The sequence below is a fragment of the Glycine max genome, chromosome 1 (assembly GCF_000004515.6).
Source record: "Glycine max cultivar Williams 82 chromosome 1, Glycine_max_v4.0, whole genome shotgun sequence".
Taxonomy (NCBI): domain Eukaryota; kingdom Viridiplantae; phylum Streptophyta; class Magnoliopsida; order Fabales; family Fabaceae; genus Glycine; species Glycine max.
Window position 1 is genome coordinate 20,781,541 of NC_016088.4, and position 13,171 is coordinate 20,794,711.

Genomic DNA, 13,171 nt, shown 5'->3' on the forward strand with positions numbered 1-13,171 from the left:
AAAAATATTCCATATATATCTTTTCTTTTATATACAAATATTTTATATGATTTAAACATAGTAACCATCACAAGGCTAAGGATGCGTATCTCCAAATTGTTTCAATTGAAAATATAGTCATAAAATGATAAAGCTTTAATCAATTTTATGATCAATGTGCAGCTTCTGAAAGTTTACTAAATAAATGACTCTTAGAAAAGTTTTTGAAAAGCACAAATGATTGGCCAAGTGAGTTTCTATCTAAACAAAAAATTTTCCAAGTATTTTACTCTCTGGTAATCGATTACCAGAGGTTGTAATTGATTACCAATGGCCACAAAGCTTTCTGGGAAGGTTTTCAAAGTTATTTTTAAAGTTTTCAAAGCTGTAATCGATTACCAAAACTATGTAATCAATTACCAATGTTTTAAAACAGTTAAAAATGATTTTGTAAGTGTGTAATCGATTACGCATCATATGTAATCGATTACTAGAGCTTTTGAATGTTGGACATTTGAATTTTGAATAAAATTAACTATGTAATCGGTTACGCCAATGCTGTAATCGATTACCAGAGAGGATTTTTGAGAAAATCTGCCAACAATCACAACTTTTCATTGGATTTTTGAATGGCCATCAAAGGCATTTAAATAGGTGACTTGGGCATGAATTTTCTTCAGAGTTTTCACTGTTCAGAAAAGACATAATCCACTCAAACAAAAATCTCTTATCTTCAAAAATTCCTTGGCCAAACACTTGTGTTATTCAATAAGGAATTGAAGGCTTCATTGTAACATCTGTCTCTTTTAAGAGAGATCATTTCTTCTTCTTCTTACTTATGAAAAAGGGCTAAGAGACTATGAGTCTCTTGTTGTAAAGCATCTGAGCACAAAGGAAGGGTTGTCCTTGTGTGTTTCAGAAGGTGTAAAGGATTTGTGAGATAGTGGAACTCCCAAGCGGATTTCTTGGGGACTGGACATAGGCAACGAACTTTGTCGAACCAGTATAAAAACTGTGTTTGCACGTTCTCTTCCCTTGAACTCTTTTATTTATTGTTGCTTATTGTTTCTATTCAGTAAGTTTAATTTGAATTATTATTTAGGAATTCATTTTAAAAGGAATCTTGGGTTTTGGGTTAAAATCAAAGTAGAATTTTTAATTGGGGAATAGTTTGTGATATCTTAATTCAAGCCCCCCTTCTTAAGATATCTGAGGCCACTTGTCCAACAAAGTGTGCTTAGGTGTCATGAGGCATGTAAAGCGTGAAGGACATGCACAAAGTGTGACTATATGATGTGGCAATAGAGTGTAGCAAACAAATGCTCACCTCTCCCTCTAAACTTTAATTGGATTGGGTTTTGTTAGTCGATGAAAATGACTAAATTTTGTGTATAAAACTTGTATAAGTTGTATCAAACTCTCCCAATTTATGGTTATTTTGTAGTGTTATAAGTATTTTATGTTAAGTATAGGTAATAAATACTTAGTATTTTCATTTTGTGTGTTTAATAATCATTTTCTCTCAATTTCAGGTTAATTAGGCAAGCTTTGGAAAGTGCTATTTTTCACCTTCTCGCTAAGCCAATCTGCTAGCTTAGCGAGCGTCCGCTAAGTGCAACACTCCTGGGCTAAGCGCGAGGAAGACTCCAGAAGAAGATGAGTTGTATAGGTTCGCTAAGTGCACCACTTCATCTCACTAAGCGCACCGCTTCAATTCATCCGCTAAGCGAGAAAGGTGCGCTAAGCCAAAAATCACTAACATGCGCTAAGTGGTTCATAAGTGCGCTAAGCGCATGAGCACGAATAAGGCCACCTATTTAAGCCTGAAATCAGATTTTAGAAAGAGAGTTTGGATTAGGATTCAAAGCTTTGTAGGAGCCGGTTTGAGATCTTGAGATGAGTTTGTGAGTGATTGTGAGATCCTGGAGGTGAATGAGACATCCTCACCACTTGTATTTTTGCAATCTTTCATCTTGTTCTTCTCTTTGTTGTTAAGAAGGCTTCCTGGTATGGAAAGCTAAATCCTCTGTTGAATCTTCCCTGTAGGTACCTGATGTAAATATATTTCTATCTATTTAATGATGTTTTGTGTGTTCTCTATGCTATCTGCTTTTCATTCCAGTATGCCTTTACCTTGATCATGTAGACGCATGCTTTGTTAGGGTCATTCAACAGTGGAAACTGGTTTGACTCTAAAGTCCTTGATAGTGCAGGGCTAAGTTGTCGTGCTTTCATGAGGAATTAGGGTGTAATAATTTAGTTGAGTATGTGTGTCTTAATGCGGTCCTGGTTAAGTTTAGTCTTACAAGAGGAATCTGCGGCCGATGCTTGATCAAGATTAGGCTTAACTATCACGAGGAATCGGGGTTTAGCATCTCAGGAGACACCATAAGAATACATGAGCATTGTTAGATAAATTATATCTTTTTAGCATCAGGCACCTATTAAGAAGACCAACATGTTCTCTACTTGTTTTTACACATCATTTCTCTCACGTGATTTTCTTTCTTTTTGCACAGATAGTTTATACACTTGTTCAAATTCACACTTACCTTTACACACCAGACACCTATTTGCTAAAATAGCTTACCAAATAACACAAGTTCCCCGAGTGTTCGATACTCGGTTCTTACTGTTTTATACTACTTGTACGATTCGGTGCACTTGCCGGAAGCCCGAACAAGTTTTTGGCGCCGTTGTCGGGGAACTTCTTTTTATTTGGGAAGTTAGCTCGTTTTTAGGTGTCTATTCTTTATTTGTTATTCTTTGATTGTTTTTGTGAATAGTTGTTCATAAATTATATTTGTCTTTTCTTGTTTAACTGGATAACCATTGTTTTGCTTGTATTGTATATGCATAGATCTCCCACAGGAAATTTAGTTCCTTTGGACTTAGAAATTGAAGCTACATTGCGGAGGAACAGGGCCGAGAGGAGAAGGAAACTTCTGCAAGACAGAACAGTTGCATCCATTCTTGAGGAGGAGACTCATTTCTCTGACTTATTATCACCTGATTTACCATCATCAAGGGAATCTGCCACTCAATTACTTGAAGCCATTACCATGGAAGAAGAGCATGACCAGAGGATTACCCTTGAGGATTATTCAAGTAGTTCAGTACCATAATTTTTCACCAGCATTGCACGACTTGAAGTACAAGCTAACAACATCAACTATCCACATTCCTTAATTCATTTAATATAGGGGAACTTATTTCAAGGATTACCTAATGAAGATCCCTATGCACACTTGGCAACGTTCATTGAAATATGTAACACTGTTAAGATTGCCGGTGTACCAGACGAAGCTATTAGGCTCAGCCTTTTCTCATTCTCATTGGCAGGAGAAGCCAAGAGGTGGCTCCACTCATTCAAGGGCAACAGTCTGAAAACCTGGGAAGAAGTTGTTGAAAAGTTCCTAAAGAAATACTTCCCAGAGTCCAAGACTGCATAAGGGAAAGTTGTAATTTCTTCATTTCATCATTTTCCTGATGAATCTTTGAGTGAAGCATTGGAGAGATTCAGAGGCTTGTTAAGAAGAACTCTCACTCATGGGTTTTCCGAGCCAATCCAATTGAATATGTTTATAGATGGACTGAGACCACAAACTAAGAAACTGTTAGATGCTTCTGCAGAGGGAAAGATAAAACTGAAGACCCCGAAAGAAGTAACTGAGCTAATTGAGAACATGTCAGCCAGTGATCATGCCATTCTACGAGACAGAACCCACCAACCCACAAAGAAAAGCTTGATAGAGCTATCATCACATGACGCTTTATTGGCACAGAACAAGTTGCTTTCTAAGCAACTTGAGATTTTAACAGAAACACTTAGTAAGCTGCCAACTAAGCTGCCTATGGGTCAACCTACACACTGTTCCTTTTTGCAGGTTACAGGTTGTACCATCTGTGGTGAGGCTCATGAAACAGGACAATGTATTCCTAGTAAAGAAAACACTCAAGAAATTCATTATATGGGAAATCAACAGTGACAAGGGTATACTCAAGGAGGATTTTCAGGCTTTCAGCAGGGTCCCTATAATCAACAAGGACAATGGAGGACACACCCTGGCAATCAGTTCAACAAAGACCAGAATGGGCCTTCAAACAGGCCAATCCAACAAGGACCTAACATATTCCAGAGAACTACTAAGTTGGAGGAGACCTTGACTCAGTTTATGCAGGTAACAATGTCAAATCATAAAAGCACTGAGTCAGCATTGAAGAACCTTGAGGTCCAGGTGGGACAACTGGTCAAGCAGATAACTGACAAGTCATCCAACAGTTTTGTGGCAAATACAGAACATAATCCCAAGGAGGAATGCAAAGCTGTGATGACAAGGAGTAAAAGGTTTGTGGAGGTTGAGGATGAGGATAGTGTTGTACATAAGAAGAAAACTGTTGACAAAAAAGGTATTGATGGTGATGCAATCCTATCCCGCAAGGGCATTGGGTAGAAGACTCCAAGTAGATTGGGCTAGAGATCCAAGGGAAGGCCCTAGGGTTCTCATGAGCCTTAGGGTAGATTTCGAGCCCATGGGCTAAGTATAAGCCCACTTATCTTTGTAAATATTAGAATAGGTTTTTCCTTCGTTTGGGCCTTGTATTTTGGCCATTCTAGTAGTATAGGGTTTTAGCCTTGTATTTCGGGGCATTTTGAGTAGTCTTTGTAGTAAGGACTTTTTTTTGTATTTTCATGTTTTTTTTTTGTCATGGGGGTGAGCTTAGCTATTATAGGGGGGGTGTAGCTAAGTTCTAGCTTCTCATCTCAAGGAGGTGAACTTAGCTATTAGAGAGGTATGTGTAGCTAAGTTCTAGCTTCTTTAGGAATCTTCTTAAGGAAGCTTCTTAAGGAGGTGAGCTTAGTTATGAGAGGGGTGTGTGTACTCTAGCTTCTCAAGGAAGTTTTCTCAAAGAAGCTTCTCAAGGAAGTTTTCTCAAGAAAGCTTCTCAAGGAAGCTACCTAGTCTATAAATAGAAGCATGTGTAACACTTGTTGTAACTTTGATGAATTGAGAGTCTTGTGAGACATACTTCGAAGTTCCACTTCTCTCCCTCTTTTATTTCTTCAATTTCGTGCTCCCCCCTCTCTCTTTCTCTCCCTCTTTCTTTTCCTCCATTGAAGCATCCTTCCAAGCATCCTTCCAAGCTTCTTATCCAAGGCTCATCTTGGTGGTGAAGCTCCTTCTTCCATGGCTTATTCCCTAGTGGATGGCGCCTCCTCTCACCTCTTCTCGTTTGTCTTCCGCTGCATCTCCATGGTGGAAAATCACCATTAAAGGACCTCATTGAAGCTCAAAGATCCAGCTTCCATAGAAGCCCCACAACCAAGCTTCCATCAAGTGGTAAGCAGAGCACAAGAGCTTCAAGTAGGTGCTCCTTAAACCTCCATTAATTTTTTTTCTTTACCTTCTCTTCCATTATTGTTTCTTCATTTTTCTCCATGTATCTCTTCACATGTCTTGTTCTAAATGTTGTTAACATGATTCTTTAGAGTTTCCACCGATTAAACTTGCTATAGAAACTAGATTTGATTTTCTATGGTTCAAATTTCTTGTTCTTGTTCTTGACCCATGAATTGTGTTGAGTTTAGGTTCCTTTGAGTTTTGTCTTGTTATTTTTTGTGGCTGAAACCTAAACCATAAAATTCTTACAAAAATATTAAAGTAGAAGAAAACCTCAAAAATATAGAGTGACTTGTTCACCTATTGTAATTTTGTCATAGAAGTCATGTCTAGTCATGAAACTTGTCACATAAGATTTCTTATGTTGTGCTGAATTTTATTTTCTTGTTTCTTTGTCTAACTCATTTTTTCATGAGTGTATGAAATTATTTTAGCCTATTATTTTATTTGAGTCAAATCTTTCATGTTAATTAGTCCTTAACATGTTCATGCAAAATTCTTAGAGAGTCTTTGATTGTGAACCTTTTCTTGAAATTTTAGGTGTCCTTATGATTGTGTCTATTGTGAATTTGAGTTTTGGTGATTGAATTGGTGGCTGAAATGTTGATCCTAAGTGAATATTGAACTCCTAAAACTGTGGTAAACAATCCTAGTGAGTTCAACATACATAGGAAGGTTGAAAGTAAGCCCAAGGCAATCAATATACCATGCTTAAAGAAACAAATCGCTGGTGCTGGCAGCTTGGACATACAAACTTGTAAAAATTACTGAGAATTGGTTACTTCGAATTTTGAGCTGAAATTTTTACTGAATTTTCTAGACATCTGGAAAAAAGTTATAAAAAAAAGAAACAAGTGATTTGGATAAAATGAAAAAATACGAAAAATCACACAACTTGGCAGGAAAATCAGTATCCAGAAAAAAAAGGTGAAAGGGAAGTGTGCTTGTTGTTTTGGCTCAAAATTTATTCTATAATTGAAAATTTCAATTGAAAATTAGTGTGAAGACAAGTGCCAAAGCTAGAGGTTTTTTAAGTCTTTTTTTCAGTCTTTTTACTCTACTCTAGAGCCATTCTAAGTTCTAGCTTCTTTAGGAATCTTCTTAAGGAAGCTTCTCAAGGAGGTGAGCTTAGTTATGAGAGGGGTGTGTGTAGCTAAGCTCTAGCTTCTCAAGGAAGTTTTCTCAAAGAAGCTTCTCAAGGAAGTTTTCTCAAGAAAGCTTCTCAAGGAAGCTACCTAGTCTATAAATAGAAGCATGTGTAACACTTGTTGTAACTTTGATGAATTGAGAGTCTTGTGAGACATACTTCGAAGTTCCACTTCTCTCCCTCTTTTATTCCTTCAATTTCGTGCTCCCCCCTCTCTCTTTCTCTCCCTCTTTCTTTTCCTCCATTGAAGCATCCTTCCAAGCATCCTTCCAAGCTTCTTATCCAAGGCTCATCTTGGTGGTGAAGCTCCTTCTTCCATGGCTTATTCCCTAGTGGATGGCGCCTCCTCTCACCTCTTCTCGTTTGTCTTCCGCTGCATCTCCATGGTGGAAAATCACCATTAAAGGACCTCATTGAAGCTCAAAGATCCAGCCTCCATAGAAGCCCCACAAGCAAGCTTCCATCAGATGGCAAGAAAAATGAGGTGAGAGGTGAAAGTAATCAAGAAAAAGAGGAACAAATAATGGTCAAGAATAAAGAATTGAAGGACCAAGAAAAAGAAAAAGTAGAAAAAGAAATAGAAAATGAAAAAAATGAAAAAGAAGAAAAAAATAATAAGAATGCAAAGAAGAGTAGGAGTGAAAAAGCTATGGATAAAGGTGTGGAAGTACCATATCATGTGGTACCTTCCAAGAAAGAAAAAGATAATCATTTGGCGAGAGTTTTAGATATTTTTAGGAAACTAGAAATAACCATGTCCTTCGGAGAAGCTTTGCAGCATATGCCACTCTACTCTAAATTTTTGAAAGATATGTTAACAAGGAAGCATAAATATATTCATCAGGAAAACATCATAGTGGAAGGAAATTGCAATGCTGTGATCCAGAAGATCCTTCCACCCAAGCATAAAGATCCTGGGAGAGTAACTATTCCTTGTTCAATTGGAGAAGTCAATGTGGGAAAAGCTCTTATTGACCTGGGAGCCAGTATCAATTTGATGCCACTCTCCATGTGTAGAAGATTGGGAGAGTTGGAAATAATGCCCACTCGAATGACTTTACAATTAGTTGATCGCTCCATTACCAGGCCATATGGAGTAATTGAAGATGTGTTGGTCAGAGTAAAACATTTTATCTTCCCGGCAGACTTTGTGGTAATGGATATCTCTGAAGATACTGACATCCCTATAATATTGGGAAGGCCATTCATGTTGACTGCAAGCTGCATAGTTGATATGGGGAAGAGGAAGCTGGAGCTAGGTTTTGAAGATTAGAAATTTGATTTTGATTTGTTTGTTGAAGACAAACCTGCTCTAGAACACAATGTTTGCTTACAGGTAATGGAAGGAGGTCAAGAGGTTCTGAAAGTTAGAACCAAAACATAAGATCACCCAGTGAGGTAAAAGCATCAAGCTAATGACGTTAAAGAAGCGCTTCCTAGGAGGCAACTCAGTTTTTAATTTCTGTTATCTTTGCTCTTCATGCATTTAATCATTTGGAACTTGTTGTCTGATCTGTACATAGGAGTATATCAGCCTATCTTTGAATGTTTAACATAAGGGTTTCAGTTTCTTGGAAAAAGGACTGAAAAATAACTTAGAAAACTTTTTTCTAAAAAATAGTCCTTTCACTAAGCGTGAGCCTCGTGCTAAGCGCATCTCTATTCATGCGCTAAGCCGCGAGTCTCAAGCGCTTAGAGCCCAACCCTTGCATCTAAGGCTGATTTGGTCCACTAAGCTGGCCAAGGTTGAGCTAAGCTAACTTCAATTCAATCTGAATTCGGCTAAGCTTCAGCCTGATCGCTAAGCGACAACTTATCCTTGGCTAAGCGTGACCTATTGTCGCCAAGCGCAATTCCTTACGGCCATAACTGAGGTCAATGAAGCTAAGCGCCAGTCATGGCAGCTAAGCGAGATTCATTGCGGCAATGTGCGCGCTAAGTGAATCCTTATCAGCTAAGCGCATGCTCCTCTGTACTTAAGATGCATCATTTTAGCTAAGCCAACCAGCGTCTGGCTTAGCGAGAGTTGCAGCTTTTCGGATCTGTAAACCTCGCTAAGTGGTCTGATCCTCGCGCTAAGCCAAGTTTGTGTGTTAAAAAAAACTGATTTTGAATTTGAAACGTTGGCTAAGGGCGCGTATCCGCTAAGCTAGCCTTGTTGAGAAACCAAACATCTCTCTAGCTCGCTTAGCGCAGCTTTCCGCTAAGTGAAAGTATCAAAAACTGCTTAAGTGAGTGTAACAGCAGTTACACTCACATTTGCCAGATTCCGAAAACTTCGTCTCTACATTCTCTCTCTCCAAAAATTTGCACATTTTGCATCTGTGCTTTCTTTGTGCATTTTCAACTTCGAAGCATCAACCATACACCATCCAGGTAAGTTCCTTGATTCTTTTTCTCTTTTTCTCGTCTTAACTTTAGGGTAGAAGACTTCAACTATAGTTTTAGATTTTTAGGGTTTTTATGTTTTGTTAGATTTAGTTTAAAATTAGGGCTATATACGCTTGTATACTGTATTGAGTATGATGCTCACATTGCATGTTTGATATGCCTTTTAGAGGCTTGAATGGTGCAAGAAAATGAACTACGTTTTCTGTGTTTTCTGGAAAACGCGATGAACTTGCTAAGCGAGCATGCTGCGCTAAGCGAGTTCATCAATACTCATTGCATGTAAGCATTTCTATGAAAAACTCGCTAAGCACGCTTATCACGCTAAGCGAGTTCATCTTTTGAGGATGAACATCATCCTCTTGCTGAACTACCTGTGACTAAGCAAGGCTGAATCGCTAAGCCCAGGTAACTTAACCAATTTTTTTGTTGATAACCGCGCACTAAGCCGAGCTTTCCTGGGCCAAGCGCGATTGGTTACGGCATCCGCTAAGCTAAGTGTAACACCCTAAGATATTATAAGTTATAAATCGATGTTTAATTGTATTTAATGTGTTGTTTGACTATATGATAGACTTGAATAAGTTGAAAGTATGAGATTTTAGATTTTTTCAAAACCTAGTTCAGTGAAATCGCAATACCGGATTTGTTAACCGTTGGATCATCTTTAAATTTTGTCTGGATATCCCTAAGATAGTTTTCTACTGTCTGACCGTTGGAATCTTTAAAATAATAACTTTTGGTCTCCCTCTAAGCAAGAATGGCGTTCTAAGCGCAATTCCAACTGAGGGGAATTGCGCTGAGCAGCCCAAAGCTGCGCTAAGCCCAATTCCAACCGAGAGGAAGTGCGCTGAGCACCCAGAGGATGCGCTAAGCGGGCCCTAGTGTAGAGGGGGTTGCACTAAGCCTAAATCCTTGTGCTAAGCACAAGAAGTGTACTTCGGCTTAGCGAGACAGACCCGCTAAGCGAAAGTTGCAGGTGCTAAATACTTCCTTAGCATGAAAAACACGATTTTCACTCTCCTCTTCCTCCCAGAAACGTCTCCCAAACCCTAAAACCTTATTTTCCACCACCTAAGACCACCGGTGACCACCGTGAGCCCCCGTTGCTTGCCATTGGACCCCCACACCCAAAGGAACACTTTAATTGGAGCGGAATCCTCAGAATCCTCCTCAAAGATTCGATGAAGAAAATCCCTCAATCCTCCATTTCAAAGTTTCTCTAAGGTAATCTTGACTTCTAAGCCTTCTCCTAGATAGTTTGAGTTCCTCTTAGTGTCTCTTATGTGTTGGGTACTGTAATAGGGTGTTTTTACACTTCCTTTGAAAAACACTAGAGAATGAGACATTGTAAAAGTTATCTTTTTATAACCTTGAGGTTGTTTTTGTGGCATTCACTGAACCCCGGTCACATTGGCGTGATTGGAATTTCAAAATGATGTTTCCATTTGTAGAATCCAAAACACCCATCAGCCCTTTATGTTTTGATAGGGGTATTTGACCCCGAATGTTACCTTTGACCTTGTTTTTGAAATCCATATTAAATTCCTTTCATTTTGGCGTAATAGAGACTTGCGTTGGACAGACAAGCGTGAACGAGAAAAAGACCTCTAAGTGATGCAAAAAAGAACTGACGGAGAGCTCACGATAGGTGAGGGGAGTTATTATAAAATTTACCGTTTTGACACCATAGTTAGGGTCAGGGAACCTAGCTATGAGAATATCTACCTGTCCTTGTTGGATGCTGATTTTATTTCAAGAAAAACTATGTTTTTAACGAATGGGATGCGATATATCTTTTGTTGATGAATAACATTATTGTTTATTAAACTTGTGTTGTTTGAAGACCTGGGGAGTGTGAGCCTCATGCATGGAAAATATATTTATATGCGGAATGCGAATCATTGTTGATGTTGCTATTGGTGACTTTAATTGATATGTGGTGATGTTGATATTCACGATGATATTGATTTGAGATGACGTTGTTAAGGGTGATCATGTCAACATGAATTGATGTTATTATTGATGGTTATGTCAATATGGAATGAGGTTGTTGTTGTTGTTGATAACGTCATTGAGACGAGATGATGTCTATGTTAAGAATGATGTGAAAATGGAATTTTGATTGATGTTGGAAATGTTTTGGCATGTGCATGTTGTGTATGTTCGTGGAGGGCGAAGTGCACTGACCTTCCAGGATTTTTGGCACTTGCTCTGGGCCACGTTCATACGTTGGATGTTGTGTATGTTCGTGGGGGGCGAAGTGCACTGATCTTCCATGGTCTTTGGCACTTGCTTTGGGCCACGTTCATACGTCATATGTAGTGTATGTTCATGGGGGGTAAGTGCACTGACCTTGTTGGATGGCCCAGACGTGGGTGACAAGTGTGGTTAAAGAATCTAAGTATTTTTGAGGGGATGCTTAGGTGCTTTAATTGGTCCATGGTCTTTGGCACTGCTTTTGGCCGTGTTCATAGCTCATATGACACAGGAAATAGAATAATTGTGGCAGAGTGTACTTTGTATTGAGGGGGCTTGTCACTTGGTAAGGAACTCCTTTTGGCCCCAAGCTGATCACCTATGGGGGGGGGGGGGCAGTTACGTGCACAACCGGGTGGTCTCGATGAACTTTGCATGGTTTCCTAAGTGAAAGTGTCGTGTGGACACGCTTAGGTTATTTCTTGGGATTTGGTTGTTGGTACGTACCACATTGCATCTAAGAGTTAAGTCAGGTGCATGCATCATTTTGTGCAGTCTTGATTGGATTCATGGATGGATGATGAGTAATTATTGAATATGGATGATGAGTAATTGTTGAATATGGATGATGAGTAATTGTTGAATGTGGACAATGAACAATTGTTGGATGTGAGTGTTGGATAATGAAGGTTGTGTAAGCTCATGATGTTTGCTTGCTAATTGTGATTATTTGGATTTAACATTGGTTCTTTTTATAACGAACTCACCCTTGCAATTTTGTATCGTGTGGTTGATACCTGTGATGATCGCGAACCTTGTTCATGGGAGCAGAATGAGAGCAGTAGGGTGCAGGGATGAGATTCTGTTGAGGAGCCGCCAAGGCGACGTGATGACGTTGGGAGTATTTTGGGGAGAGAGTTGTGTTTTGTTAATCAACTCCTCCATAGTGGTTCATGATTTCTTTTGTTGGATTAAGGATGTAAATCACAGATTTAATTATATCTACGAACTAGTTTAATCTTCATTATGTGTATGATGTGTACTGAACTACTATATTAATATTCATGTATTCAGTTAAACATTGATGCGTGTTTGGGGACACACACACACATATATATATATATATATATATATATATATATATATATATATATATATATATATATATATATATATATATATATATATATGTATGTATGTATGTGTGTGTGTGTATATATATATATATATATATATATATATATTTGTGAAATTCAAATTTACTATGATTTTCATAAGCAAAAATAATGGAGTTTTCATAAAAGAAAGAAAAAGAATTTAATTTCATGAGATATTAGAGTGGTGATATCGTAGCGACGAGGCGGGTCGTTACACTAAGCGAGCTTCGCTCGCTAAGCTCCCAACACTTAGTGGAATTTTTGAAGAGTTAATGCCGCTAAGCACAACCTTTAAGGAGCTTAGCGCATATCCTTGCGGCAGATGTTCAGCTTAGCGGGTGCTTTCCCGCTAAGCTAATTCTGCAGAAACTAAAATTCTGCAACTTCTGCTAAGCGGCTCCACATGTCGCTAAGCGGTAGTGTTTTTTTTACAAAGGCCAGCTAAGCGGACCATGTCTCGCTAAGCGGCCAGTGTCCTTTTCAGTTTTATTTTCCAGTTTTTGATTTTTAATAAATTGAGTCCTAATCAAATGTTTGGTTCCTTCATCTGCAGATGGCGTCAAGAAAGAGAGCGAGAACTGAGGATATCCCTTCATCATCCAACCCATTTCCATCGACAACAACCATGGAACCAGATGCCCAACAAGCACATTCTTTAATTCCTATGTTGCAAAGCTTATTCAGGGGACAGTTGATGATCGTATATAACCAGCAGGAGTTGGCTCACAATAGGCCAATCATATCTATGGAGCAGTTTCTGGAAAAAGTGGCATGGCCTGAAGCTCATCTCCCTCTGGAAAGATCCCATGAGGTTGTTCCTCCCGAGCTTGTACTAGCTAGGATCGTTGTTTCTCCTGGGCCTGTACCAACTAGGACTGAGCCGACATCAGCTGAGCCAC